The 23,718-nt window shown below is 46.6% G+C and overlaps 77 non-coding genes across 77 annotated transcripts; 26 read left to right on the top strand and 51 right to left on the bottom strand.

Annotated features, from left to right (window-relative positions):
• Positions 1-109: 109 nt before the first annotated feature.
• Positions 110-181, top strand: Trnaa-cgc. The gene has a single exon. It is a non-coding gene; the product is annotated as a tRNA-Ala (tRNA).
• A 275-nt stretch (positions 182-456) lies between these two features.
• Trnac-gca lies at positions 457-528 on the bottom strand. Its single transcript has one exon. It is a non-coding gene; the product is annotated as a tRNA-Cys (tRNA).
• A 318-nt stretch (positions 529-846) lies between these two features.
• Positions 847-918, bottom strand: Trnaw-cca. The gene has a single exon. It is a non-coding gene; the product is annotated as a tRNA-Trp (tRNA).
• Positions 919-1,036: 118 nt separating this feature from the next.
• Positions 1,037-1,108, top strand: Trnaa-cgc. Its single transcript has one exon. It is a non-coding gene; the product is annotated as a tRNA-Ala (tRNA).
• Positions 1,109-1,383: 275 nt separating this feature from the next.
• Trnac-gca lies at positions 1,384-1,455 on the bottom strand. The gene has a single exon. It is a non-coding gene; the product is annotated as a tRNA-Cys (tRNA).
• A 318-nt stretch (positions 1,456-1,773) lies between these two features.
• Positions 1,774-1,845, bottom strand: Trnaw-cca. The gene has a single exon. It is a non-coding gene; the product is annotated as a tRNA-Trp (tRNA).
• A 118-nt stretch (positions 1,846-1,963) lies between these two features.
• Trnaa-cgc lies at positions 1,964-2,035 on the top strand. The gene has a single exon. It is a non-coding gene; the product is annotated as a tRNA-Ala (tRNA).
• Positions 2,036-2,310: 275 nt separating this feature from the next.
• On the bottom strand, positions 2,311-2,382 carry Trnac-gca. Its single transcript has one exon. It is a non-coding gene; the product is annotated as a tRNA-Cys (tRNA).
• A 318-nt stretch (positions 2,383-2,700) lies between these two features.
• On the bottom strand, positions 2,701-2,772 carry Trnaw-cca. Its single transcript has one exon. It is a non-coding gene; the product is annotated as a tRNA-Trp (tRNA).
• Positions 2,773-2,890: 118 nt separating this feature from the next.
• Trnaa-cgc lies at positions 2,891-2,962 on the top strand. Its single transcript has one exon. It is a non-coding gene; the product is annotated as a tRNA-Ala (tRNA).
• A 275-nt stretch (positions 2,963-3,237) lies between these two features.
• On the bottom strand, positions 3,238-3,309 carry Trnac-gca. Its single transcript has one exon. It is a non-coding gene; the product is annotated as a tRNA-Cys (tRNA).
• Positions 3,310-3,627: 318 nt separating this feature from the next.
• On the bottom strand, positions 3,628-3,699 carry Trnaw-cca. Its single transcript has one exon. It is a non-coding gene; the product is annotated as a tRNA-Trp (tRNA).
• Positions 3,700-3,817: 118 nt separating this feature from the next.
• On the top strand, positions 3,818-3,889 carry Trnaa-cgc. Its single transcript has one exon. It is a non-coding gene; the product is annotated as a tRNA-Ala (tRNA).
• A 275-nt stretch (positions 3,890-4,164) lies between these two features.
• Positions 4,165-4,236, bottom strand: Trnac-gca. The gene has a single exon. It is a non-coding gene; the product is annotated as a tRNA-Cys (tRNA).
• Positions 4,237-4,554: 318 nt separating this feature from the next.
• Positions 4,555-4,626, bottom strand: Trnaw-cca. The gene has a single exon. It is a non-coding gene; the product is annotated as a tRNA-Trp (tRNA).
• Positions 4,627-4,744: 118 nt separating this feature from the next.
• Trnaa-cgc lies at positions 4,745-4,816 on the top strand. Its single transcript has one exon. It is a non-coding gene; the product is annotated as a tRNA-Ala (tRNA).
• Positions 4,817-5,091: 275 nt separating this feature from the next.
• Positions 5,092-5,163, bottom strand: Trnac-gca. The gene has a single exon. It is a non-coding gene; the product is annotated as a tRNA-Cys (tRNA).
• A 318-nt stretch (positions 5,164-5,481) lies between these two features.
• On the bottom strand, positions 5,482-5,553 carry Trnaw-cca. Its single transcript has one exon. It is a non-coding gene; the product is annotated as a tRNA-Trp (tRNA).
• Positions 5,554-5,671: 118 nt separating this feature from the next.
• Positions 5,672-5,743, top strand: Trnaa-cgc. Its single transcript has one exon. It is a non-coding gene; the product is annotated as a tRNA-Ala (tRNA).
• A 275-nt stretch (positions 5,744-6,018) lies between these two features.
• On the bottom strand, positions 6,019-6,090 carry Trnac-gca. The gene has a single exon. It is a non-coding gene; the product is annotated as a tRNA-Cys (tRNA).
• Positions 6,091-6,408: 318 nt separating this feature from the next.
• Positions 6,409-6,480, bottom strand: Trnaw-cca. The gene has a single exon. It is a non-coding gene; the product is annotated as a tRNA-Trp (tRNA).
• Positions 6,481-6,598: 118 nt separating this feature from the next.
• Trnaa-cgc lies at positions 6,599-6,670 on the top strand. The gene has a single exon. It is a non-coding gene; the product is annotated as a tRNA-Ala (tRNA).
• A 275-nt stretch (positions 6,671-6,945) lies between these two features.
• On the bottom strand, positions 6,946-7,017 carry Trnac-gca. Its single transcript has one exon. It is a non-coding gene; the product is annotated as a tRNA-Cys (tRNA).
• Positions 7,018-7,335: 318 nt separating this feature from the next.
• Trnaw-cca lies at positions 7,336-7,407 on the bottom strand. Its single transcript has one exon. It is a non-coding gene; the product is annotated as a tRNA-Trp (tRNA).
• Positions 7,408-7,525: 118 nt separating this feature from the next.
• Trnaa-cgc lies at positions 7,526-7,597 on the top strand. Its single transcript has one exon. It is a non-coding gene; the product is annotated as a tRNA-Ala (tRNA).
• Positions 7,598-7,872: 275 nt separating this feature from the next.
• On the bottom strand, positions 7,873-7,944 carry Trnac-gca. The gene has a single exon. It is a non-coding gene; the product is annotated as a tRNA-Cys (tRNA).
• A 318-nt stretch (positions 7,945-8,262) lies between these two features.
• On the bottom strand, positions 8,263-8,334 carry Trnaw-cca. The gene has a single exon. It is a non-coding gene; the product is annotated as a tRNA-Trp (tRNA).
• A 118-nt stretch (positions 8,335-8,452) lies between these two features.
• Positions 8,453-8,524, top strand: Trnaa-cgc. The gene has a single exon. It is a non-coding gene; the product is annotated as a tRNA-Ala (tRNA).
• Positions 8,525-8,799: 275 nt separating this feature from the next.
• Trnac-gca lies at positions 8,800-8,871 on the bottom strand. Its single transcript has one exon. It is a non-coding gene; the product is annotated as a tRNA-Cys (tRNA).
• A 318-nt stretch (positions 8,872-9,189) lies between these two features.
• Trnaw-cca lies at positions 9,190-9,261 on the bottom strand. Its single transcript has one exon. It is a non-coding gene; the product is annotated as a tRNA-Trp (tRNA).
• A 118-nt stretch (positions 9,262-9,379) lies between these two features.
• Trnaa-cgc lies at positions 9,380-9,451 on the top strand. Its single transcript has one exon. It is a non-coding gene; the product is annotated as a tRNA-Ala (tRNA).
• A 275-nt stretch (positions 9,452-9,726) lies between these two features.
• On the bottom strand, positions 9,727-9,798 carry Trnac-gca. Its single transcript has one exon. It is a non-coding gene; the product is annotated as a tRNA-Cys (tRNA).
• A 318-nt stretch (positions 9,799-10,116) lies between these two features.
• Trnaw-cca lies at positions 10,117-10,188 on the bottom strand. Its single transcript has one exon. It is a non-coding gene; the product is annotated as a tRNA-Trp (tRNA).
• A 118-nt stretch (positions 10,189-10,306) lies between these two features.
• On the top strand, positions 10,307-10,378 carry Trnaa-cgc. The gene has a single exon. It is a non-coding gene; the product is annotated as a tRNA-Ala (tRNA).
• A 275-nt stretch (positions 10,379-10,653) lies between these two features.
• Trnac-gca lies at positions 10,654-10,725 on the bottom strand. Its single transcript has one exon. It is a non-coding gene; the product is annotated as a tRNA-Cys (tRNA).
• Positions 10,726-11,043: 318 nt separating this feature from the next.
• On the bottom strand, positions 11,044-11,115 carry Trnaw-cca. Its single transcript has one exon. It is a non-coding gene; the product is annotated as a tRNA-Trp (tRNA).
• Positions 11,116-11,233: 118 nt separating this feature from the next.
• Trnaa-cgc lies at positions 11,234-11,305 on the top strand. The gene has a single exon. It is a non-coding gene; the product is annotated as a tRNA-Ala (tRNA).
• Positions 11,306-11,580: 275 nt separating this feature from the next.
• On the bottom strand, positions 11,581-11,652 carry Trnac-gca. The gene has a single exon. It is a non-coding gene; the product is annotated as a tRNA-Cys (tRNA).
• Positions 11,653-11,970: 318 nt separating this feature from the next.
• Trnaw-cca lies at positions 11,971-12,042 on the bottom strand. Its single transcript has one exon. It is a non-coding gene; the product is annotated as a tRNA-Trp (tRNA).
• Positions 12,043-12,160: 118 nt separating this feature from the next.
• Positions 12,161-12,232, top strand: Trnaa-cgc. Its single transcript has one exon. It is a non-coding gene; the product is annotated as a tRNA-Ala (tRNA).
• Positions 12,233-12,507: 275 nt separating this feature from the next.
• On the bottom strand, positions 12,508-12,579 carry Trnac-gca. The gene has a single exon. It is a non-coding gene; the product is annotated as a tRNA-Cys (tRNA).
• Positions 12,580-12,897: 318 nt separating this feature from the next.
• On the bottom strand, positions 12,898-12,969 carry Trnaw-cca. Its single transcript has one exon. It is a non-coding gene; the product is annotated as a tRNA-Trp (tRNA).
• Positions 12,970-13,087: 118 nt separating this feature from the next.
• On the top strand, positions 13,088-13,159 carry Trnaa-cgc. The gene has a single exon. It is a non-coding gene; the product is annotated as a tRNA-Ala (tRNA).
• A 275-nt stretch (positions 13,160-13,434) lies between these two features.
• Positions 13,435-13,506, bottom strand: Trnac-gca. The gene has a single exon. It is a non-coding gene; the product is annotated as a tRNA-Cys (tRNA).
• Positions 13,507-13,824: 318 nt separating this feature from the next.
• On the bottom strand, positions 13,825-13,896 carry Trnaw-cca. Its single transcript has one exon. It is a non-coding gene; the product is annotated as a tRNA-Trp (tRNA).
• Positions 13,897-14,014: 118 nt separating this feature from the next.
• Positions 14,015-14,086, top strand: Trnaa-cgc. Its single transcript has one exon. It is a non-coding gene; the product is annotated as a tRNA-Ala (tRNA).
• Positions 14,087-14,361: 275 nt separating this feature from the next.
• Positions 14,362-14,433, bottom strand: Trnac-gca. The gene has a single exon. It is a non-coding gene; the product is annotated as a tRNA-Cys (tRNA).
• Positions 14,434-14,751: 318 nt separating this feature from the next.
• Trnaw-cca lies at positions 14,752-14,823 on the bottom strand. Its single transcript has one exon. It is a non-coding gene; the product is annotated as a tRNA-Trp (tRNA).
• Positions 14,824-14,941: 118 nt separating this feature from the next.
• On the top strand, positions 14,942-15,013 carry Trnaa-cgc. Its single transcript has one exon. It is a non-coding gene; the product is annotated as a tRNA-Ala (tRNA).
• Positions 15,014-15,288: 275 nt separating this feature from the next.
• Positions 15,289-15,360, bottom strand: Trnac-gca. Its single transcript has one exon. It is a non-coding gene; the product is annotated as a tRNA-Cys (tRNA).
• Positions 15,361-15,678: 318 nt separating this feature from the next.
• Trnaw-cca lies at positions 15,679-15,750 on the bottom strand. The gene has a single exon. It is a non-coding gene; the product is annotated as a tRNA-Trp (tRNA).
• Positions 15,751-15,868: 118 nt separating this feature from the next.
• On the top strand, positions 15,869-15,940 carry Trnaa-cgc. Its single transcript has one exon. It is a non-coding gene; the product is annotated as a tRNA-Ala (tRNA).
• Positions 15,941-16,215: 275 nt separating this feature from the next.
• On the bottom strand, positions 16,216-16,287 carry Trnac-gca. The gene has a single exon. It is a non-coding gene; the product is annotated as a tRNA-Cys (tRNA).
• Positions 16,288-16,605: 318 nt separating this feature from the next.
• Positions 16,606-16,677, bottom strand: Trnaw-cca. The gene has a single exon. It is a non-coding gene; the product is annotated as a tRNA-Trp (tRNA).
• Positions 16,678-16,795: 118 nt separating this feature from the next.
• Positions 16,796-16,867, top strand: Trnaa-cgc. The gene has a single exon. It is a non-coding gene; the product is annotated as a tRNA-Ala (tRNA).
• Positions 16,868-17,142: 275 nt separating this feature from the next.
• Trnac-gca lies at positions 17,143-17,214 on the bottom strand. The gene has a single exon. It is a non-coding gene; the product is annotated as a tRNA-Cys (tRNA).
• A 318-nt stretch (positions 17,215-17,532) lies between these two features.
• On the bottom strand, positions 17,533-17,604 carry Trnaw-cca. Its single transcript has one exon. It is a non-coding gene; the product is annotated as a tRNA-Trp (tRNA).
• Positions 17,605-17,722: 118 nt separating this feature from the next.
• Trnaa-cgc lies at positions 17,723-17,794 on the top strand. Its single transcript has one exon. It is a non-coding gene; the product is annotated as a tRNA-Ala (tRNA).
• Positions 17,795-18,069: 275 nt separating this feature from the next.
• Positions 18,070-18,141, bottom strand: Trnac-gca. Its single transcript has one exon. It is a non-coding gene; the product is annotated as a tRNA-Cys (tRNA).
• Positions 18,142-18,459: 318 nt separating this feature from the next.
• On the bottom strand, positions 18,460-18,531 carry Trnaw-cca. Its single transcript has one exon. It is a non-coding gene; the product is annotated as a tRNA-Trp (tRNA).
• Positions 18,532-18,649: 118 nt separating this feature from the next.
• Positions 18,650-18,721, top strand: Trnaa-cgc. Its single transcript has one exon. It is a non-coding gene; the product is annotated as a tRNA-Ala (tRNA).
• Positions 18,722-18,996: 275 nt separating this feature from the next.
• Positions 18,997-19,068, bottom strand: Trnac-gca. The gene has a single exon. It is a non-coding gene; the product is annotated as a tRNA-Cys (tRNA).
• Positions 19,069-19,386: 318 nt separating this feature from the next.
• Positions 19,387-19,458, bottom strand: Trnaw-cca. Its single transcript has one exon. It is a non-coding gene; the product is annotated as a tRNA-Trp (tRNA).
• Positions 19,459-19,576: 118 nt separating this feature from the next.
• Positions 19,577-19,648, top strand: Trnaa-cgc. The gene has a single exon. It is a non-coding gene; the product is annotated as a tRNA-Ala (tRNA).
• Positions 19,649-19,923: 275 nt separating this feature from the next.
• Trnac-gca lies at positions 19,924-19,995 on the bottom strand. Its single transcript has one exon. It is a non-coding gene; the product is annotated as a tRNA-Cys (tRNA).
• Positions 19,996-20,301: 306 nt separating this feature from the next.
• Positions 20,302-20,373, bottom strand: Trnaw-cca. Its single transcript has one exon. It is a non-coding gene; the product is annotated as a tRNA-Trp (tRNA).
• Positions 20,374-20,491: 118 nt separating this feature from the next.
• Trnaa-cgc lies at positions 20,492-20,563 on the top strand. Its single transcript has one exon. It is a non-coding gene; the product is annotated as a tRNA-Ala (tRNA).
• Positions 20,564-20,838: 275 nt separating this feature from the next.
• Positions 20,839-20,910, bottom strand: Trnac-gca. Its single transcript has one exon. It is a non-coding gene; the product is annotated as a tRNA-Cys (tRNA).
• Positions 20,911-21,228: 318 nt separating this feature from the next.
• On the bottom strand, positions 21,229-21,300 carry Trnaw-cca. Its single transcript has one exon. It is a non-coding gene; the product is annotated as a tRNA-Trp (tRNA).
• Positions 21,301-21,418: 118 nt separating this feature from the next.
• On the top strand, positions 21,419-21,490 carry Trnaa-cgc. Its single transcript has one exon. It is a non-coding gene; the product is annotated as a tRNA-Ala (tRNA).
• Positions 21,491-21,765: 275 nt separating this feature from the next.
• Trnac-gca lies at positions 21,766-21,837 on the bottom strand. The gene has a single exon. It is a non-coding gene; the product is annotated as a tRNA-Cys (tRNA).
• A 318-nt stretch (positions 21,838-22,155) lies between these two features.
• On the bottom strand, positions 22,156-22,227 carry Trnaw-cca. The gene has a single exon. It is a non-coding gene; the product is annotated as a tRNA-Trp (tRNA).
• Positions 22,228-22,345: 118 nt separating this feature from the next.
• On the top strand, positions 22,346-22,417 carry Trnaa-cgc. The gene has a single exon. It is a non-coding gene; the product is annotated as a tRNA-Ala (tRNA).
• A 275-nt stretch (positions 22,418-22,692) lies between these two features.
• Positions 22,693-22,764, bottom strand: Trnac-gca. Its single transcript has one exon. It is a non-coding gene; the product is annotated as a tRNA-Cys (tRNA).
• A 318-nt stretch (positions 22,765-23,082) lies between these two features.
• On the bottom strand, positions 23,083-23,154 carry Trnaw-cca. Its single transcript has one exon. It is a non-coding gene; the product is annotated as a tRNA-Trp (tRNA).
• A 118-nt stretch (positions 23,155-23,272) lies between these two features.
• Trnaa-cgc lies at positions 23,273-23,344 on the top strand. Its single transcript has one exon. It is a non-coding gene; the product is annotated as a tRNA-Ala (tRNA).
• Positions 23,345-23,619: 275 nt separating this feature from the next.
• On the bottom strand, positions 23,620-23,691 carry Trnac-gca. Its single transcript has one exon. It is a non-coding gene; the product is annotated as a tRNA-Cys (tRNA).
• Positions 23,692-23,718: the final 27 nt, after the last annotated feature.

Raw genomic sequence — 23,718 nt, 5'->3', positions numbered from 1 at the left:
TAGGTCTTGTCATGAATAGGTTCCTCCAACACTTACTGTACCGTTCAAACCTAAGAAATAATGACAGTAGGATCCACGAGGCACTCGTCCCAGATGTACTTGCTCTGGCGGGGGTGTAACTCAGTGGTAGAGTGTCTGCTTCGCATGCAGAAAGTCCTGGGTTCAAATCCCAGCTCCTCCAATTTTTGTTTCTCCGTGCAGCGGTACAAGAAAACTTTTGCCTATCACCATATTCTACAAAATTCAGTGTACAAGATTCTTCCGCCAAGCAAGTGGATTTCGTACAGTTCGACCTCATGGCGGGAGGACGATGACCTGCAAGACTCTGGGCTGCGATCCCCCCCATTGAAATGTTGCTCCAAAGCCTTCGGTATGGCGTGCAGGGTGCATCTCAAACATGCATTTGCAACTCACCGCGACAATCGTCATTTGTTTTTTCGAGATACTGAAAAATGAAGGGGGCACCCGGGATTGAACCGGGGACCTCTCGATCTGCAGTCGAATGCTCTACGACTGAGCTATACCCCCTTTCACGATCTTTCTGTTCCCATAACTTAAGGAAAAGTATTATACTCTGCCTGGCTAAAGACGTCTAATCGAGCAAAATATTGCGTAATCATTATCTCTCAGTTATATATTAGCGTTAAACGATATAAATATCAAAAATACTAGACACTTCGCGCCTGGAGAACGTGCGAGTCGGCGCCTTCACCTTAATGTCAGAACGCGAAAATTGCACTAGTAGCTTTTTTCAAGCAAGTTCTGTTCGTCCGTTCTCCGTAATCGTTTGGTATCTGATTAAACTGACATACTCGCCTATGGCTTCCGTAAACGAAAATTTCATTGTGACCCCGACGTGATTTGAACACGCAACCTTCTGATCTGGAGTCAGACGCGCTACCGTTGCGCCACGGAGTCGACGCTGCTTAGGTCTTGTCATGAATAGGTTCCTCCAACACTTACTGTACCGTTCAAACCTAAGAAATAATGACAGTAGGATCCACGAGGCACTCGTCCCAGATGTACTTGCTCTGGCGGGGGTGTAACTCAGTGGTAGAGTGTCTGCTTCGCATGCAGAAAGTCCTGGGTTCAAATCCCAGCTCCTCCAATTTTTGTTTCTCCGTGCAGCGGTACAAGAAAACTTTTGCCTATCACCATATTCTACAAAATTCAGTGTACAAGATTCTTCCGCCAAGCAAGTGGATTTCGTACAGTTCGACCTCATGGCGGGAGGACGATGACCTGCAAGACTCTGGGCTGCGATCCCCCCCATTGAAATGTTGCTCCAAAGCCTTCGGTATGGCGTGCAGGGTGCATCTCAAACATGCATTTGCAACTCACCGCGACAATCGTCATTTGTTTTTTCGAGATACTGAAAAATGAAGGGGGCACCCGGGATTGAACCGGGGACCTCTCGATCTGCAGTCGAATGCTCTACGACTGAGCTATACCCCCTTTCACGATCTTTCTGTTCCCATAACTTAAGGAAAAGTATTATACTCTGCCTGGCTAAAGACGTCTAATCGAGCAAAATATTGCGTAATCATTATCTCTCAGTTATATATTAGCGTTAAACGATATAAATATCAAAAATACTAGACACTTCGCGCCTGGAGAACGTGCGAGTCGGCGCCTTCACCTTAATGTCAGAACGCGAAAATTGCACTAGTAGCTTTTTTCAAGCAAGTTCTGTTCGTCCGTTCTCCGTAATCGTTTGGTATCTGATTAAACTGACATACTCGCCTATGGCTTCCGTAAACGAAAATTTCATTGTGACCCCGACGTGATTTGAACACGCAACCTTCTGATCTGGAGTCAGACGCGCTACCGTTGCGCCACGGAGTCGACGCTGCTTAGGTCTTGTCATGAATAGGTTCCTCCAACACTTACTGTACCGTTCAAACCTAAGAAATAATGACAGTAGGATCCACGAGGCACTCGTCCCAGATGTACTTGCTCTGGCGGGGGTGTAACTCAGTGGTAGAGTGTCTGCTTCGCATGCAGAAAGTCCTGGGTTCAAATCCCAGCTCCTCCAATTTTTGTTTCTCCGTGCAGCGGTACAAGAAAACTTTTGCCTATCACCATATTCTACAAAATTCAGTGTACAAGATTCTTCCGCCAAGCAAGTGGATTTCGTACAGTTCGACCTCATGGCGGGAGGACGATGACCTGCAAGACTCTGGGCTGCGATCCCCCCCATTGAAATGTTGCTCCAAAGCCTTCGGTATGGCGTGCAGGGTGCATCTCAAACATGCATTTGCAACTCACCGCGACAATCGTCATTTGTTTTTTCGAGATACTGAAAAATGAAGGGGGCACCCGGGATTGAACCGAGGACCTCTCGATCTGCAGTCGAATGCTCTACGACTGAGCTATACCCCCTTTCACGATCTTTCTGTTCCCATAACTTAAGGAAAAGTATTATACTCTGCCTGGCTAAAGACGTCTAATCGAGCAAAATATTGCGTAATCATTATCTCTCAGTTATATATTAGCGTTAAACGATATAAATATCAAAAATACTAGACACTTCGCGCCTGGAGAACGTGCGAGTCGGCGCCTTCACCTTAATGTCAGAACGCGAAAATTGCACTAGTAGCTTTTTTCAAGCAAGTTCTGTTCGTCCGTTCTCCGTAATCGTTTGGTATCTGATTAAACTGACATACTCGCCTATGGCTTCCGTAAACGAAAATTTCATTGTGACCCCGACGTGATTTGAACACGCAACCTTCTGATCTGGAGTCAGACGCGCTACCGTTGCGCCACGGAGTCGACGCTGCTTAGGTCTTGTCATGAATAGGTTCCTCCAACACTTACTGTACCGTTCAAACCTAAGAAATAATGACAGTAGGATCCACGAGGCACTCGTCCCAGATGTACTTGCTCTGGCGGGGGTGTAACTCAGTGGTAGAGTGTCTGCTTCGCATGCAGAAAGTCCTGGGTTCAAATCCCAGCTCCTCCAATTTTTGTTTCTCCGTGCAGCGGTACAAGAAAACTTTTGCCTATCACCATATTCTACAAAATTCAGTGTACAAGATTCTTCCGCCAAGCAAGTGGATTTCGTACAGTTCGACCTCATGGCGGGAGGACGATGACCTGCAAGACTCTGGGCTGCGATCCCCCCCATTGAAATGTTGCTCCAAAGCCTTCGGTATGGCGTGCAGGGTGCATCTCAAACATGCATTTGCAACTCACCGCGACAATCGTCATTTGTTTTTTCGAGATACTGAAAAATGAAGGGGGCACCCGGGATTGAACCGGGGACCTCTCGATCTGCAGTCGAATGCTCTACGACTGAGCTATACCCCCTTTCACGATCTTTCTGTTCCCATAACTTAAGGAAAAGTATTATACTCTGCCTGGCTAAAGACGTCTAATCGAGCAAAATATTGCGTAATCATTATCTCTCAGTTATATATTAGCGTTAAACGATATAAATATCAAAAATACTAGACACTTCGCGCCTGGAGAACGTGCGAGTCGGCGCCTTCACCTTAATGTCAGAACGCGAAAATTGCACTAGTAGCTTTTTTCAAGCAAGTTCTGTTCGTCCGTTCTCCGTAATCGTTTGGTATCTGATTAAACTGACATACTCGCCTATGGCTTCCGTAAACGAAAATTTCATTGTGACCCCGACGTGATTTGAACACGCAACCTTCTGATCTGGAGTCAGACGCGCTACCGTTGCGCCACGGAGTCGACGCTGCTTAGGTCTTGTCATGAATAGGTTCCTCCAACACTTACTGTACCGTTCAAACCTAAGAAATAATGACAGTAGGATCCACGAGGCACTCGTCCCAGATGTACTTGCTCTGGCGGGGGTGTAACTCAGTGGTAGAGTGTCTGCTTCGCATGCAGAAAGTCCTGGGTTCAAATCCCAGCTCCTCCAATTTTTGTTTCTCCGTGCAGCGGTACAAGAAAACTTTTGCCTATCACCATATTCTACAAAATTCAGTGTACAAGATTCTTCCGCCAAGCAAGTGGATTTCGTACAGTTCGACCTCATGGCGGGAGGACGATGACCTGCAAGACTCTGGGCTGCGATCCCCCCCATTGAAATGTTGCTCCAAAGCCTTCGGTATGGCGTGCAGGGTGCATCTCAAACATGCATTTGCAACTCACCGCGACAATCGTCATTTGTTTTTTCGAGATACTGAAAAATGAAGGGGGCACCCGGGATGGAACCGGGGACCTCTCGATCTGCAGTCGAATGCTCTACGACTGAGCTATACCCCCTTTCACGATCTTTCTGTTCCCATAACTTAAGGAAAAGTATTATACTCTGCCTGGCTAAAGACGTCTAATCGAGCAAAATATTGCGTAATCATTATCTCTCAGTTATATATTAGCGTTAAACGATATAAATATCAAAAATACTAGACACTTCGCGCCTGGAGAACGTGCGAGTCGGCGCCTTCACCTTAATGTCAGAACGCGAAAATTGCACTAGTAGCTTTTTTCAAGCAAGTTCTGTTCGTCCGTTCTCCGTAATCGTTTGGTATCTGATTAAACTGACATACTCGCCTATGGCTTCCGTAAACGAAAATTTCATTGTGACCCCGACGTGATTTGAACACGCAACCTTCTGATCTGGAGTCAGACGCGCTACCGTTGCGCCACGGAGTCGACGCTGCTTAGGTCTTGTCATGAATAGGTTCCTCCAACACTTACTGTACCGTTCAAACCTAAGAAATAATGACAGTAGGATCCACGAGGCACTCGTCCCAGATGTACTTGCTCTGGCGGGGGTGTAACTCAGTGGTAGAGTGTCTGCTTCGCATGCAGAAAGTCCTGGGTTCAAATCCCAGCTCCTCCAATTTTTGTTTCTCCGTGCAGCGGTACAAGAAAACTTTTGCCTATCACCATATTCTACAAAATTCAGTGTACAAGATTCTTCCGCCAAGCAAGTGGATTTCGTACAGTTCGACCTCATGGCGGGAGGACGATGACCTGCAAGACTCTGGGCTGCGATCCCCCCCATTGAAATGTTGCTCCAAAGCCTTCGGTATGGCGTGCAGGGTGCATCTCAAACATGCATTTGCAACTCACCGCGACAATCGTCATTTGTTTTTTCGAGATACTGAAAAATGAAGGGGGCACCCGGGATTGAACCGGGGACCTCTCGATCTGCAGTCGAATGCTCTACGACTGAGCTATACCCCCTTTCACGATCTTTCTGTTCCCATAACTTAAGGAAAAGTATTATACTCTGCCTGACTAAAGACGTCTAATCGAGCAAAATATTGCGTAATCATTATCTCTCAGTTATATATTAGCGTTAAACGATATAAATATCAAAAATACTAGACACTTCGCGCCTGGAGAACGTGCGAGTCGGCGCCTTCACCTTAATGTCAGAACGCGAAAATTGCACTAGTAGCTTTTTTCAAGCAAGTTCTGTTCGTCCGTTCTCCGTAATCGTTTGGTATCTGATTAAACTGACATACTCGCCTATGGCTTCCGTAAACGAAAATTTCATTGTGACCCCGACGTGATTTGAACACGCAACCTTCTGATCTGGAGTCAGACGCGCTACCGTTGCGCCACGGAGTCGACGCTGCTTAGGTCTTGTCATGAATAGGTTCCTCCAACACTTACTGTACCGTTCAAACCTAAGAAATAATGACAGTAGGATCCACGAGGCACTCGTCCCAGATGTACTTGCTCTGGCGGGGGTGTAACTCAGTGGTAGAGTGTCTGCTTCGCATGCAGAAAGTCCTGGGTTCAAATCCCAGCTCCTCCAATTTTTGTTTCTCCGTGCAGCGGTACAAGAAAACTTTTGCCTATCACCATATTCTACAAAATTCAGTGTACAAGATTCTTCCGCCAAGCAAGTGGATTTCGTACAGTTCGACCTCATGGCGGGAGGACGATGACCTGCAAGACTCTGGGCTGCGATCCCCCCCATTGAAATGTTGCTCCAAAGCCTTCGGTATGGCGTGCAGGGTGCATCTCAAACATGCATTTGCAACTCACCGCGACAATCGTCATTTGTTTTTTCGAGATACTGAAAAATGAAGGGGGCACCCGGGATTGAACCGGGGACCTCTCGATCTGCAGTCGAATGCTCTACGACTGAGCTATACCCCCTTTCACGATCTTTCTGTTCCCATAACTTAAGGAAAAGTATTATACTCTGCCTGGCTAAAGACGTCTAATCGAGCAAAATATTGCGTAATCATTATCTCTCAGTTATATATTAGCGTTAAACGATATAAATATCAAAAATACTAGACACTTCGCGCCTGGAGAACGTGCGAGTCGGCGCCTTCACCTTAATGTCAGAACGCGAAAATTGCACTAGTAGCTTTTTTCAAGCAAGTTCTGTTCGTCCGTTCTCCGTAATCGTTTGGTATCTGATTAAACTGACATACTCGCCTATGGCTTCCGTAAACGAAAATTTCATTGTGACCCCGACGTGATTTGAACACGCAACCTTCTGATCTGGAGTCAGACGCGCTACCGTTGCGCCACGGAGTCGACGCTGCTTAGGTCTTGTCATGAATAGGTTCCTCCAACACTTACTGTACCGTTCAAACCTAAGAAATAATGACAGTAGGATCCACGAGGCACTCGTCCCAGATGTACTTGCTCTGGCGGGGGTGTAACTCAGTGGTAGAGTGTCTGCTTCGCATGCAGAAAGTCCTGGGTTCAAATCCCAGCTCCTCCAATTTTTGTTTCTCCGTGCAGCGGTACAAGAAAACTTTTGCCTATCACCATATTCTACAAAATTCAGTGTACAAGATTCTTCCGCCAAGCAAGTGGATTTCGTACAGTTCGACCTCATGGCGGGAGGACGATGACCTGCAAGACTCTGGGCTGCGATCCCCCCCATTGAAATGTTGCTCCAAAGCCTTCGGTATGGCGTGCAGGGTGCATCTCAAACATGCATTTGCAACTCACCGCGACAATCGTCATTTGTTTTTTCGAGATACTGAAAAATGAAGGGGGCACCCGGGATTGAACCGGGGACCTCTCGATCTGCAGTCGAATGCTCTACGACTGAGCTATACCCCCTTTCACGATCTTTCTGTTCCCATAACTTAAGGAAAAGTATTATACTCTGCCTGGCTAAAGACGTCTAATCGAGCAAAATATTGCGTAATCATTATCTCTCAGTTATATATTAGCGTTAAACGATATAAATATCAAAAATACTAGACACTTCGCGCCTGGAGAACGTGCGAGTCGGCGCCTTCACCTTAATGTCAGAACGCGAAAATTGCACTAGTAGCTTTTTTCAAGCAAGTTCTGTTCGTCCGTTCTCCGTAATCGTTTGGTATCTGATTAAACTGACATACTCGCCTATGGCTTCCGTAAACGAAAATTTCATTGTGACCCCGACGTGATTTGAACACGCAACCTTCTGATCTGGAGTCAGACGCGCTACCGTTGCGCCACGGAGTCGACGCTGCTTAGGTCTTGTCATGAATAGGTTCCTCCAACACTTACTGTACCGTTCAAACCTAAGAAATAATGACAGTAGGATCCACGAGGCACTCGTCCCAGATGTACTTGCTCTGGCGGGGGTGTAACTCAGTGGTAGAGTGTCTGCTTCGCATGCAGAAAGTCCTGGGTTCAAATCCCAGCTCCTCCAATTTTTGTTTCTCCGTGCAGCGGTACAAGAAAACTTTTGCCTATCACCATATTCTACAAAATTCAGTGTACAAGATTCTTCCGCCAAGCAAGTGGATTTCGTACAGTTCGACCTCATGGCGGGAGGACGATGACCTGCAAGACTCTGGGCTGCGATCCCCCCCATTGAAATGTTGCTCCAAAGCCTTCGGTATGGCGTGCAGGGTGCATCTCAAACATGCATTTGCAACTCACCGCGACAATCGTCATTTGTTTTTTCGAGATACTGAAAAATGAAGGGGGCACCCGGGATTGAACCGGGGACCTCTCGATCTGCAGTCGAATGCTCTACGACTGAGCTATACCCCCTTTCACGATCTTTCTGTTCCCATAACTTAAGGAAAAGTATTATACTCTGCCTGGCTAAAGACGTCTAATCGAGCAAAATATTGCGTAATCATTATCTCTCAGTTATATATTAGCGTTAAACGATATAAATATCAAAAATACTAGACACTTCGCGCCTGGAGAACGTGCGAGTCGGCGCCTTCACCTTAATGTCAGAACGCGAAAATTGCACTAGTAGCTTTTTTCAAGCAAGTTCTGTTCGTCCGTTCTCCGTAATCGTTTGGTATCTGATTAAACTGACATACTCGCCTATGGCTTCCGTAAACGAAAATTTCATTGTGACCCCGACGTGATTTGAACACGCAACCTTCTGATCTGGAGTCAGACGCGCTACCGTTGCGCCACGGAGTCGACGCTGCTTAGGTCTTGTCATGAATAGGTTCCTCCAACACTTACTGTACCGTTCAAACCTAAGAAATAATGACAGTAGGATCCACGAGGCACTCGTCCCAGATGTACTTGCTCTGGCGGGGGTGTAACTCAGTGGTAGAGTGTCTGCTTCGCATGCAGAAAGTCCTGGGTTCAAATCCCAGCTCCTCCAATTTTTGTTTCTCCGTGCAGCGGTACAAGAAAACTTTTGCCTATCACCATATTCTACAAAATTCAGTGTACAAGATTCTTCCGCCAAGCAAGTGGATTTCGTACAGTTCGACCTCATGGCGGGAGGACGATGACCTGCAAGACTCTGGGCTGCGATCCCCCCCATTGAAATGTTGCTCCAAAGCCTTCGGTATGGCGTGCAGGGTGCATCTCAAACATGCATTTGCAACTCACCGCGACAATCGTCATTTGTTTTTTCGAGATACTGAAAAATGAAGGGGGCACCCGGGATTGAACCGGGGACCTCTCGATCTGCAGTCGAATGCTCTACGACTGAGCTATACCCCCTTTCACGATCTTTCTGTTCCCATAACTTAAGGAAAAGTATTATACTCTGCCTGGCTAAAGACGTCTAATCGAGCAAAATATTGCGTAATCATTATCTCTCAGTTATATATTAGCGTTAAACGATATAAATATCAAAAATACTAGACACTTCGCGCCTGGAGAACGTGCGAGTCGGCGCCTTCACCTTAATGTCAGAACGCGAAAATTGCACTAGTAGCTTTTTTCAAGCAAGTTCTGTTCGTCCGTTCTCCGTAATCGTTTGGTATCTGATTAAACTGACATACTCGCCTATGGCTTCCGTAAACGAAAATTTCATTGTGACCCCGACGTGATTTGAACACGCAACCTTCTGATCTGGAGTCAGACGCGCTACCGTTGCGCCACGGAGTCGACGCTGCTTAGGTCTTGTCATGAATAGGTTCCTCCAACACTTACTGTACCGTTCAAACCTAAGAAATAATGACAGTAGGATCCACGAGGCACTCGTCCCAGATGTACTTGCTCTGGCGGGGGTGTAACTCAGTGGTAGAGTGTCTGCTTCGCATGCAGAAAGTCCTGGGTTCAAATCCCAGCTCCTCCAATTTTTGTTTCTCCGTGCAGCGGTACAAGAAAACTTTTGCCTATCACCATATTCTACAAAATTCAGTGTACAAGATTCTTCCGCCAAGCAAGTGGATTTCGTACAGTTCGACCTCATGGCGGGAGGACGATGACCTGCAAGACTCTGGGCTGCGATCCCCCCCATTGAAATGTTGCTCCAAAGCCTTCGGTATGGCGTGCAGGGTGCATCTCAAACATGCATTTGCAACTCACCGCGACAATCGTCATTTGTTTTTTCGAGATACTGAAAAATGAAGGGGGCACCCGGGATTGAACCGGGGACCTCTCGATCTGCAGTCGAATGCTCTACGACTGAGCTATACCCCCTTTCACGATCTTTCTGTTCCCATAACTTAAGGAAAAGTATTATACTCTGCCTGGCTAAAGACGTCTAATCGAGCAAAATATTGCGTAATCATTATCTCTCAGTTATATATTAGCGTTAAACGATATAAATATCAAAAATACTAGACACTTCGCGCCAGGAGAACGTGCGAGTCGGCGCCTTCACCTTAATGTCAGAACGCGAAAATTGCACTAGTAGCTTTTTTCAAGCAAGTTCTGTTCGTCCGTTCTCCGTAATCGTTTGGTATCTGATTAAACTGACATACTCGCCTATGGCTTCCGTAAACGAAAATTTCATTGTGACCCCGACGTGATTTGAACACGCAACCTTCTGATCTGGAGTCAGACGCGCTACCGTTGCGCCACGGAGTCGACGCTGCTTAGGTCTTGTCATGAATAGGTTCCTCCAACACTTACTGTACCGTTCAAACCTAAGAAATAATGACAGTAGGATCCACGAGGCACTCGTCCCAGATGTACTTGCTCTGGCGGGGGTGTAACTCAGTGGTAGAGTGTCTGCTTCGCATGCAGAAAGTCCTGGGTTCAAATCCCAGCTCCTCCAATTTTTGTTTCTCCGTGCAGCGGTACAAGAAAACTTTTGCCTATCACCATATTCTACAAAATTCAGTGTACAAGATTCTTCCGCCAAGCAAGTGGATTTCGTACAGTTCGACCTCATGGCGGGAGGACGATGACCTGCAAGACTCTGGGCTGCGATCCCCCCCATTGAAATGTTGCTCCAAAGCCTTCGGTATGGCGTGCAGGGTGCATCTCAAACATGCATTTGCAACTCACCGCGACAATCGTCATTTGTTTTTTCGAGATACTGAAAAATGAAGGGGGCACCCGGGATTGAACCGGGGACCTCTCGATCTGCAGTCGAATGCTCTACGACTGAGCTATACCCCCTTTCACGATCTTTCTGTTCCCATAACTTAAGGAAAAGTATTATACTCTGCCTGGCTAAAGACGTCTAATCGAGCAAAATATTGCGTAATCATTATCTCTCAGTTATATATTAGCGTTAAACGATATAAATATCAAAAATACTAGACACTTCGCGCCTGGAGAACGTGCGAGTCGGCGCCTTCACCTTAATGTCAGAACGCGAAAATTGCACTAGTAGCTTTTTTCAAGCAAGTTCTGTTCGTCCGTTCTCCGTAATCGTTTGGTATCTGATTAAACTGACATACTCGCCTATGGCTTCCGTAAACGAAAATTTCATTGTGACCCCGACGTGATTTGAACACGCAACCTTCTGATCTGGAGTCAGACGCGCTACCGTTGCGCCACGGAGTCGACGCTGCTTAGGTCTTGTCATGAATAGGTTCCTCCAACACTTACTGTACCGTTCAAACCTAAGAAATAATGACAGTAGGATCCACGAGGCACTCGTCCCAGATGTACTTGCTCTGGCGGGGGTGTAACTCAGTGGTAGAGTGTCTGCTTCGCATGCAGAAAGTCCTGGGTTCAAATCCCAGCTCCTCCAATTTTTGTTTCTCCGTGCAGCGGTACAAGAAAACTTTTGCCTATCACCAAATTCTACAAAATTCAGTGTACAAGATTCTTCCGCCAAGCAAGTGGATTTCGTACAGTTCGACCTCATGGCGGGAGGACGATGACCTGCAAGACTCTGGGCTGCGATCCCCCCCATTGAAATGTTGCTCCAAAGCCTTCGGTATGGCGTGCAGGGTGCATCTCAAACATGCATTTGCAACTCACCGCGACAATCGTCATTTGTTTTTTCGAGATACTGAAAAATGAAGGGGGCACCCGGGATTGAACCGGGGACCTCTCGATCTGCAGTCGAATGCTCTACGACTGAGCTATACCCCCTTTCACGATCTTTCTGTTCCCATAACTTAAGGAAAAGTATTATACTCTGCCTGGCTAAAGACGTCTAATCGAGCAAAATATTGCGTAATCATTATCTCTCAGTTATATATTAGCGTTAAACGATATAAATATCAAAAATACTAGACACTTCGCGCCTGGAGAACGTGCGAGTCGGCGCCTTCACCTTAATGTCAGAACGCGAAAATTGCACTAGTAGCTTTTTTCAAGCAAGTTCTGTTCGTCCGTTCTCCGTAATCGTTTGGTATCTGATTAAACTGACATACTCGCCTATGGCTTCCGTAAACGAAAATTTCATTGTGACCCCGACGTGATTTGAACACGCAACCTTCTGATCTGGAGTCAGACGCGCTACCGTTGCGCCACGGAGTCGACGCTGCTTAGGTCTTGTCATGAATAGGTTCCTCCAACACTTACTGTACCGTTCAAACCTAAGAAATAATGACAGTAGGATCCACGAGGCACTCGTCCCAGATGTACTTGCTCTGGCGGGGGTGTAACTCAGTGGTAGAGTGTCTGCTTCGCATGCAGAAAGTCCTGGGTTCAAATCCCAGCTCCTCCAATTTTTGTTTCTCCGTGCAGCGGTACAAGAAAACTTTTGCCTATCACCATATTCTACAAAATTCAGTGTACAAGATTCTTCCGCCAAGCAAGTGGATTTCGTACAGTTCGACCTCATGGCGGGAGGACGATGACCTGCAAGACTCTGGGCTGCGATCCCCCCCATTGAAATGTTGCTCCAAAGCCTTCGGTATGGCGTGCAGGGTGCATCTCAAACATGCATTTGCAACTCACCGCGACAATCGTCATTTGTTTTTTCGAGATACTGAAAAATGAAGGGGGCACCCGGGATTGAACCGGGGACCTCTCGATCTGCAGTCGAATGCTCTACGACTGAGCTATACCCCCTTTCACGATCTTTCTGTTCCCATAACTTAAGGAAAAGTATTATACTCTGCCTGGCTAAAGACGTCTAATCGAGCAAAATATTGCGTAATCATTATCTCTCAGTTATATATTAGCGTTAAACGATATAAATATCAAAAATACTAGACACTTCGCGCCTGGAGAACGTGCGAGTCGGCGCCTTCACCTTAATGTCAGAACGCGAAAATTGCACTAGTAGCTTTTTTCAAGCAAGTTCTGTTCGTCCGTTCTCCGTAATCGTTTGGTATCTGATTAAACTGACATACTCGCCTATGGCTTCCGTAAACGAAAATTTCATTGTGACCCCGACGTGATTTGAACACGCAACCTTCTGATCTGGAGTCAGACGCGCTACCGTTGCGCCACGGAGTCGACGCTGCTTAGGTCTTGTCATGAATAGGTTCCTCCAACACTTACTGTACCGTTCAAACCTAAGAAATAATGACAGTAGGATCCACGAGGCACTCGTCCCAGATGTACTTGCTCTGGCGGGGGTGTAACTCAGTGGTAGAGTGTCTGCTTCGCATGCAGAAAGTCCTGGGTTCAAATCCCAGCTCCTCCAATTTTTGTTTCTCCGTGCAGCGGTACAAGAAAACTTTTGCCTATCACCATATTCTACAAAATTCAGTGTACAAGATTCTTCCGCCAAGCAAGTGGATTTCGTACAGTTCGACCTCATGGCGGGAGGACGATGACCTGCAAGACTCTGGGCTGCGATCCCCCCCATTGAAATGTTGCTCCAAAGCCTTCGGTATGGCGTGCAGGGTGCATCTCAAACATGCATTTGCAACTCACCGCGACAATCGTCATTTGTTTTTTCGAGATACTGAAAAATGAAGGGGGCACCCGGGATTGAACCGGGGACCTCTCGATCTGCAGTCGAATGCTCTACGACTGAGCTATACCCCCTTTCACGATCTTTCTGTTAACATAACTTAAGGAAAAGTATTATACTCTGCCTGGCTAAAGACGTCTAATCGAGCAAAATATTGCGTAATCATTATCTCTCAGTTATATATTAGCGTTAAACGATATAAATATCAAAAATACTAGACACTTCGCGCCTGGAGAACGTGCGAGTCGGCGCCTTCACCTTAATGTCAGAACGCGAAAATTGCACTAGTAGCTTTTTTCAAGCAAGTTCTGTTCGTCCGTTCTCCGTAATCGTTTGGTATCTGATTAAACTGACATACTCGCCTATGGCTTCCGTAAACGAAAATTTCATTGTGACCCCGACGTGATTTGAACACGCAACCTTCTGATCTGGAGTCAGACGCGCTACCGTTGCGCCACGGAGTCGACGCTGCTTAGGTCTTGTCATGAATAGGTTCCTCCAACACTTACTGTACCGTTCAAACCTAAGAAATAATGACAGTAGGATCCACGAGGCACTCGTCCCAGATGTACTTGCTCTGGCGGGGGTGTAACTCAGTGGTAGAGTGTCTGCTTCGCATGCAGAAAGTCCTGGGTTCAAATCCCAGCTCCTCCAATTTTTGTTTCTCCGTGCAGCGGTACAAGAAAACTTTTGCCTATCACCATATTCTACAAAATTCAGTGTACAAGATTCTTCCGCCAAGCAAGTGGATTTCGTACAGTTCGACCTCATGGCGGGAGGACGATGACCTGCAAGACTCTGGGCTGCGATCCCCCCCATTGAAATGTTGCTCCAAAGCCTTCGGTATGGCGTGCAGGGTGCATCTCAAACATGCATTTGCAACTCACCGCGACAATCGTCATTTGTTTTTTCGAGATACTGAAAAATGAAGGGGGCACCCGGGATTGAACCGGGGACCTCTCGATCTGCAGTCGAATGCTCTACGACTGAGCTATACCCCCTTTCACGATCTTTCTGTTCCCATAACTTAAGGAAAAGTATTATACTCTGCCTGGCTAAAGACGTCTAATCGAGCAAAATATTGCGTAATCATTATCTCTCAGTTATATATTAGCGTTAAACGATATAAATATCAAAAATACTAGACACTTCGCGCCTGGAGAACGTGCGAGTCGGCGCCTTCACCTTAATGTCAGAACGCGAAAATTGCACTAGTAGCTTTTTTCAAGCAAGTTCTGTTCGTCCGTTCTCCGTAATCGTTTGGTATCTGATTAAACTGACATACTCGCCTATGGCTTCCGTAAACGAAAATTTCATTGTGACCCCGACGTGATTTGAACGCGCAACCTTCTGATCTGGAGTCAGACGCGCTACCGTTGCGCCACGGAGTCGACGCTGCTTAGGTCTTGTCATGAATAGGTTCCTCCAACACTTACTGTACCGTTCAAACCTAAGAAATAATGACAGTAGGATCCACGAGGCACTCGTCCCAGATGTACTTGCTCTGGCGGGGGTGTAACTCAGTGGTAGAGTGTCTGCTTCGCATGCAGAAAGTCCTGGGTTCAAATCCCAGCTCCTCCAATTTTTGTTTCTCCGTGCAGCGGTACAAGAAAACTTTTGCCTATCACCATATTCTACAAAATTCAGTGTACAAGATTCTTCCGCCAAGCAAGTGGATTTCGTACAGTTCGACCTCATGGCGGGAGGACGATGACCTGCAAGACTCTGGGCTGCGATCCCCCCCATTGAAATGTTGCTCCAAAGCCTTCGGTATGGCGTGCAGGGTGCATCTCAAACATGCATTTGCAACTCACCGCGACAATCGTCATTTGTTTTTTCGAGATACTGAAAAATGAAGGGGGCACCCGGGATTGAACCGGGGACCTCTCGATCTGCAGTCGAATGCTCTACGACTGAGCTATACCCCCTTTCACGATCTTTCTGTTCCCATAACTTAAGGAAAAGTGTTATACTCTGCCTGGCTAAAGACGTCTAATCGAGCAAAATATTGCGTAATCATTATCTCTCAGTTATATATTAGCGTTAAACGATATAAATATCAAAAATACTAGACACTTCGCGCCTGGAGAACGTGCGAGTCGGCGCCTTCACCTTAATGTCAGAACGCGAAAATTGCACTAGTAGCTTTTTTCAAGCAAGTTCTGTTCGTCCGTTCTCCGTAATCGTTTGGTATCTGATTAAACTGACATACTCGCCTATGGCTTCCGTAAACGAAAATTTCATTGTGACCCCGACGTGATTTGAACACGCAACCTTCTGATCTGGAGTCAGACGCGCTACCGTTGCGCCACGGAGTCGACGCTGCTTAGGTCTTGTCATGAATAGGTTCCTCCAACACTTACTGTACCGTTCAAACCTAAGAAATAATGACAGTAGGATCCACGAGGCACTCGTCCCAGATGTACTTGCTCTGGCGGGGGTGTAACTCAGTGGTAGAGTGTCTGCTTCGCATGCAGAAAGTCCTGGGTTCAAATCCCAGCTCCTCCAATTTTTGTTTCTCCGTGCAGCGGTACAAGAAAACTTTTGCCTATCACCATATTCTACAAAATTCAGTGTACAAGATTCTTCCGCCAAGCAAGTGGATTTCGTACAGTTCGACCTCATGGCGGGAGGACGATGACCTGCAAGACTCTGGGCTGCGATCCCCCCCATTGAAATGTTGCTCCAAAGCCTTCGGTATGGCGTGCAGGGTGCATCTCAAACATGCATTTGCAACTCACCGCGACAATCGTCATTTGTTTTTTCGAGATACTGAAAAATGAAGGGGGCACCCGGGATTGAACCGGGGACCTCTCGATCTGCAGTCGAATGCTCTACGACTGAGCTATACCCCCTTTCACGATCTTTCTGTTCCCATAACTTAAGGAAAAGTATTATACTCTGCCTGGCTAAAGACGTCTAATCGAGCAAAATATTGCGTAATCATTATCTCTCAGTTATATATTAGCGTTAAACGATATAAATATCAAAAATACTAGACACTTCGCGCCTGGAGAACGTGCGAGTCGGCGCCTTCACCTTAATGTCAGAACGCGAAAATTGCACTAGTAGCTTTTTTCAAGCAAGTTCTGTTCGTCCGTTCTCCGTAATCGTTTGGTATCTGATTAAACTGACATACTCGCCTATGGCTTCCGTAAACGAAAATTTCATTGTGACCCCGACGTGATTTGAACACGCAACCTTCTGATCTGGAGTCAGACGCGCTACCGTTGCGCCACGGAGTCGACGCTGCTTAGGTCTTGTCATGAATAGGTTCCTCCAACACTTACTGTACCGTTCAAACCTAAGAAATAATGACAGTAGGATCCACGAGGCACTCGTCCCAGATGTACTTGCTCTGGCGGGGGTGTAACTCAGTGGTAGAGTGTCTGCTTCGCATGCAGAAAGTCCTGGGTTCAAATCCCAGCTCCTCCAATTTTTGTTTCTCCGTGCAGCGGTACAAGAAAACTTTTGCCTATCACCATATTCTACAAAATTCAGTGTACAAGATTCTTCCGCCAAGCAAGTGGATTTCGTACAGTTCGACCTCATGGCGGGAGGACGATGACCTGCAAGACTCTGGGCTGCGATCCCCCCCATTGAAATGTTGCTCCAAAGCCTTCGGTATGGCGTGCAGGGTGCATCTCAAACATGCATTTGCAACTCACCGCGACAATCGTCATTTGTTTTTTCGAGATACTGAAAAATGAAGGGGGCACCCGGGATTGAACCGGGGACCTCTCGATCTGCAGTCGAATGCTCTACGACTGAGCTATACCCCCTTTCACGATCTTTCTGTTCCCATAACTTAAGGAAAAGTATTATACTCTGCCTGGCTAAAGACGTCTAATCGAGCAAAATATTGCGTAATCATTATCTCTCAGTTATATATTAGCGTTAAACGATATAAATATCAAAAATACTAGACACTTCGCGCCTGGAGAACGTGCGAGTCGGCGCCTTCACCTTAATGTCAGAACGCGAAAATTGCACTAGTAGCTTTTTTCAAGCAAGTTCTGTTCGTCCGTTCTCCGTAATCGTTTGGTATCTGATTAAACTGACATACTCGCCTATGGCTTCCGTAAACGAAAATTTCATTGTGACCCCGACGTGATTTGAACACGCAACCTTCTGATCTGGAGTCAGACGCGCTACCGTTGCGCCACGGAGTCGACGCTGCTTAGGTCTTGTCATGAATAGGTTCCTCCAACACTTACTGTACCGTTCAAACCTAAGAAATAATGACAGTAGGATCCACGAGGCACTCGTCCCAGATGTACTTGCTCTGGCGGGGGTGTAACTCAGTGGTAGAGTGTCTGCTTCGCATGCAGAAAGTCCTGGGTTCAAATCCCAGCTCCTCCAATTTTTGTTTCTCCGTGCAGCGGTACAAGAAAACTTTTGCCTATCACCATATTCTACAAAATTCAGTGTACAAGATTCTTCCGCCAAGCAAGTGGATTTCGTACAGTTCGACCTCATGGCGGGAGGACGATGACCTGCAAGACTCTGGGCTGCGATCCCCCCCATTGAAATGTTGCTCCAAAGCCTTCGGTATGGCGTGCAGGGTGCATCTCAAACATGCATTTGCAACTCACCGCGACAATCGTCATTTGTTTTTTCGAGATACTGAAAAATGAAGGGGGCACCCGGGATTGAACCGGGGACCTCTCGATCTGCAGTCGAATGCTCTACGACTGAGCTATACCCCCTTTCACGATCTTTCTGTTCCCATAACTTAAGGAAAAGTATTATACTCTGCCTGGCTAAAGACGTCTAATCGAGCAAAATATTGCGTAATCATTATCTCTCAGTTATATATTAGCGTTAAACGATATAAATATCAAAAATACTAGACACTTCGCGCCTGGAGAACGTGCGAGTCGGCGCCTTCACCTTAATGTCAGAACGCGAAAATTGCACTAGTAGCTTTTTTCAAGCAAGTTCTGTTCGTCCGTTCTCCGTAATCGTTTGGTATCTGATTAAACTGACATACTCGCCTATGGCTTCCGTAAACGAAAATTTCATTGTGACCCCGACGTGATTTGAACACGCAACCTTCTGATCTGGAGTCAGACGCGCTACCGTTGCGCCACGGAGTCGACGCTGCTTAGGTCTTGTCATGAATAGGTTCCTCCAACACTTACTGTACCGTTCAAACCTAAGAAATAATGACAGTAGGATCCACGAGGCACTCGTCCCAGATGTACTTGCTCTGGCGGGGGTGTAACTCAGTGGTAGAGTGTCTGCTTCGCATGCAGAAAGTCCTGGGTTCAAATCCCAGCTCCTCCAATTTTTGTTTCTCCGTGCAGCGGTACAAGAAAACTTTTGCCTATCACCATATTCTACAAAATTCAGTGTACAAGATTCTTCCGCCAAGCAAGTGGATTTCGTACAGTTCGACCTCATGGCGGGAGGACGATGACCTGCAAGACTCTGGGCTGCGATCCCCCCCATTGAAATGTTGCTCCAAAGCCTTCGGTATGGCGTGCAGGGTGCATCTCAAACATGCATTTGCAACTCACCGCGACAATCGTCATTTGTTTTTTCGAGATACTGAAAAATGAAGGGGGCACCCGGGATTGAACCGGGGACCTCTCGATCTGCAGTCGAATGCTCTACGACTGAGCTATACCCCCTTTCACGATCTTTCTGTTCCCATAACTTAAGGAAAAGTATTATACTCTGCCTGGCTAAAGACGTCTAATCGAGCAAAATATTGCGTAATCATTATCTCTCAGTTATATATTAGCGTTAAACGATATAAATATCAAAAATACTAGACACTTCGCGCCTGGAGAACGTGCGAGTCGGCGCCTTCACCTTAATGTCAGAACGCGAAAATTGCACTAGTAGCTTTTTTCAAGCAAGTTCTGTTCGTCCGTTCTCCGTAATCGTTTGGTATCTGATTAAACTGACATACTCGCCTATGGCTTCCGTAAACGAAAATTTCATTGTGACCCCGACGTGATTTGAACACGCAACCTTCTGATCTGGAGTCAGACGCGCTACCGTTGCGCCACGGAGTCGACGCTGCTTAGGTCTTGTCATGAATAGGTTCCTCCAACACTTACTGTACCGTTCAAACCTAAGAAATAATGACAGTAGGATCCACGAGGCACTCGTCCCAGATGTACTTGCTCTGGCGGGGGTGTAACTCAGTGGTAGAGTGTCTGCTTCGCATGCAGAAAGTCCTGGGTTCAAATCCCAGCTCCTCCAATTTTTGTTTCTCCGTGCAGCGGTACAAGAAAACTTTTGCCTATCACCATATTCTACAAAATTCAGTGTACAAGATTCTTCCGCCAAGCAAGTGGATTTCGTACAGTTCGACCTCATGGCGGGAGGACGATGACCTGCAAGACTCTGGGCTGCGATCCCCCCCATTGAAATGTTGCTCCAAAGCCTTCGGTATGGCGTGCAGGGTGCATCTCAAACATGCATTTGCAACTCACCGCGACAATCGTCATTTGTTTTTTCGAGATACTGAAAAATGAAGGGGGCACCCGGGATTGAACCGGGGACCTCTCGATCTGCAGTCGAATGCTCTACGACTGAGCTATACCCCCTTTCACGATCTTTCTGTTCCCATAACTTAAGGAAAAGTATTATACTCTGCCTGGCTAAAGACGTCTAATCGAGCAAAATATTGCGTAATCATTATCTCTCAGTTATATATTAGCGTTAAACGATATAAATATCAAAAATACGCCTGGAGAACGTGCGAGTCGGCGCCTTCACCTTAATGTCAGAACGCGAAAATTGCACTAGTAGCTTTTTTCAAGCAAGTTCTGTTCGTCCGTTCTCCGTAATCGTTTGGTATCTGATTAAACTGACATACTCGCCTATGGCTTCCGTAAACGAAAATTTCATTGTGACCCCGACGTGATTTGAACACGCAACCTTCTGATCTGGAGTCAGACGCGCTACCGTTGCGCCACGGAGTCGACGCTGCTTAGGTCTTGTCATGAATAGGTTCCTCCAACACTTACTGTACCGTTCAAACCTAAGAAATAATGACAGTAGGATCCACGAGGCACTCGTCCCAGATGTACTTGCTCTGGCGGGGGTGTAACTCAGTGGTAGAGTGTCTGCTTCGCATGCAGAAAGTCCTGGGTTCAAATCCCAGCTCCTCCAATTTTTGTTTCTCCGTGCAGCGGTACAAGAAAACTTTTGCCTATCACCATATTCTACAAAATTCAGTGTACAAGATTCTTCCGCCAAGCAAGTGGATTTCGTACAGTTCGACCTCATGGCGGGAGGACGATGACCTGCAAGACTCTGGGCTGCGATCCCCCCCATTGAAATGTTGCTCCAAAGCCTTCGGTATGGCGTGCAGGGTGCATCTCAAACATGCATTTGCAACTCACCGCGACAATCGTCATTTGTTTTTTCGAGATACTGAAAAATGAAGGGGGCACCCGGGATTGAACCGGGGACCTCTCGATCTGCAGTCGAATGCTCTACGACTGAGCTATACCCCCTTTCACGATCTTTCTGTTCCCATAACTTAAGGAAAAGTATTATACTCTGCCTGGCTAAAGACGTCTAATCGAGCAAAATATTGCGTAATCATTATCTCTCAGTTATATATTAGCGTTAAACGATATAAATATCAAAAATACTAGACACTTCGCGCCTGGAGAACGTGCGAGTCGGCGCCTTCACCTTAATGTCAGAACGCGAAAATTGCACTAGTAGCTTTTTTCAAGCAAGTTCTGTTCGTCCGTTCTCCGTAATCGTTTGGTATCTGATTAAACTGACATACTCGCCTATGGCTTCCGTAAACGAAAATTTCATTGTGACCCCGACGTGATTTGAACACGCAACCTTCTGATCTGGAGTCAGACGCGCTACCGTTGCGCCACGGAGTCGACGCTGCTTAGGTCTTGTCATGAATAGGTTCCTCCAACACTTACTGTACCGTTCAAACCTAAGAAATAATGACAGTAGGATCCACGAGGCACTCGTCCCAGATGTACTTGCTCTGGCGGGGGTGTAACTCAGTGGTAGAGTGTCTGCTTCGCATGCAGAAAGTCCTGGGTTCAAATCCCAGCTCCTCCAATTTTTGTTTCTCCGTGCAGCGGTACAAGAAAACTTTTGCCTATCACCATATTCTACAAAATTCAGTGTACAAGATTCTTCCGCCAAGCAAGTGGATTTCGTACAGTTCGACCTCATGGCGGGAGGACGATGACCTGCAAGACTCTGGGCTGCGATCCCCCCCATTGAAATGTTGCTCCAAAGCCTTCGGTATGGCGTGCAGGGTGCATCTCAAACATGCATTTGCAACTCACCGCGACAATCGTCATTTGTTTTTTCGAGATACTGAAAAATGAAGGGGGCACCCGGGATTGAACCGGGGACCTCTCGATCTGCAGTCGAATGCTCTACGACTGAGCTATACCCCCTTTCACGATCTTTCTGTTCCCATAACTTAAGGAAAAGTATTATACTCTGCCTGGCTAAAGACGTCTAATCGAGCAAAATATTGCGTAATCATTATCTCTCAGTTATATATTAGCGTTAAACGATATAAATATCAAAAATACTAGACACTTCGCGCCTGGAGAACGTGCGAGTCGGCGCCTTCACCTTAATGTCAGAACGCGAAAATTGCACTAGTAGCTTTTTTCAAGCAAGTTCTGTTCGTCCGTTCTCCGTAATCGTTTGGTATCTGATTAAACTGACATACTCGCCTATGGCTTCCGTAAACGAAAATTTCATTGTGACCCCGACGTGATTTGAACACGCAACCTTCTGATCTGGAGTCAGACGCGCTACCGTTGCGCCACGGAGTCGACGCTGCTTAGGTCTTGTCATGAATAGGTTCCTCCAACACTTACTGTACCGTTCAAACCTAAGAAATAATGACAGTAGGATCCACGAGGCACTCGTCCCAGATGTACTTGCTCTGGCGGGGGTGTAACTCAGTGGTAGAGTGTCTGCTTCGCATGCAGAAAGTCCTGGGTTCAAATCCCAGCTCCTCCAATTTTTGTTTCTCCGTGCAGCGGTACAAGAAAACTTTTGCCTATCACCATATTCTACAAAATTCAGTGTACAAGATTCTTCCGCCAAGCAAGTGGATTTCGTACAGTTCGACCTCATGGCGGGAGGACGATGACCTGCAAGACTCTGGGCTGCGATCCCCCCCATTGAAATGTTGCTCCAAAGCCTTCGGTATGGCGTGCAGGGTGCATCTCAAACATGCATTTGCAACTCACCGCGACAATCGTCATTTGTTTTTTCGAGATACTGAAAAATGAAGGGGGCACCCGGGATTGAACCGGGGACCTCTCGATCTGCAGTCGAATGCTCTACGACTGAGCTATACCCCCTTTCACGATCTTTCTGTTCCCATAACTTAAGGAAAAGTATTATACTCTGCCTGGCTAAAGACGTCTAATCGAGCAAAATATTGCGTAATCATTATCTCTCAGTTATATATTAGCGTTAAACGATATAAATATCAAAAATACTAGACACTTCGCGCCTGGAGAACGTGCGAGTCGGCGCCTTCACCTTAATGTCAGAACGCGAAAATTGCACTAGTAGCTTTTTTCAAGCAAGTTCTGTTCGTCCGTTCTCCGTAATCGTTTGGTATCTGATTAAACTGACATACTCGCCTATGGCTTCCGTAAACGAAAATTTCATTGTGACCCCGACGTGATTTGAACACGCAACCTTCTGATCTGGAGTCAGACGCGCTACCGTTGCGCCACGGAGTCGACGCTGCTTAGGTCTTGTCATGAATAGGTTCCTCCAACACTTACTGTACCGTTCAAACCTAAGAAATAATGACAGTAGGATCCACGAGGCACTCGTCCCAGATGTACTTGCTCTGGCGGGGGTGTAACTCAGTGGTAGAGTGTCTGCTTCGCATGCAGAAAGTCCTGGGTTCAAATCCCAGCTCCTCCAATTTTTGTTTCTCCGTGCAGCGGTACAAGAAAACTTTTGCCTATCACCATATTCTACAAAATTCAGTGTACAAGATTCTTCCGCCAAGCAAGTGGATTTCGTACAGTTCGACCTCATGGCGGGAGGACGATGACCTGCAAGACTCTGGGCTGCGATCCCCCCCATTGAAATGTTGCTCCAAAGCCTTCGGTATGGCGTGCAGGGTGCATCTCAAACATGCATTTGCAACTCACCGCGACAATCGTCATTTGTTTTTTCGAGATACTGAAAAATGAAGGGGGCACCCGGGATTGAACCGGGGACCTCTCGATCTGCAGTCGAATGCTCTACGACTGAGCTATACCCCCTTTCACGATCTTTCTGTTCCCATAACT

Source organism: Schistocerca americana, chromosome 3 (assembly GCF_021461395.2).
Source record: "Schistocerca americana isolate TAMUIC-IGC-003095 chromosome 3, iqSchAmer2.1, whole genome shotgun sequence".
In the NCBI taxonomy this organism is placed as follows: domain Eukaryota; kingdom Metazoa; phylum Arthropoda; class Insecta; order Orthoptera; family Acrididae; genus Schistocerca; species Schistocerca americana.
This window is presented reverse-complemented; position numbering and strand designations above follow the sequence as displayed.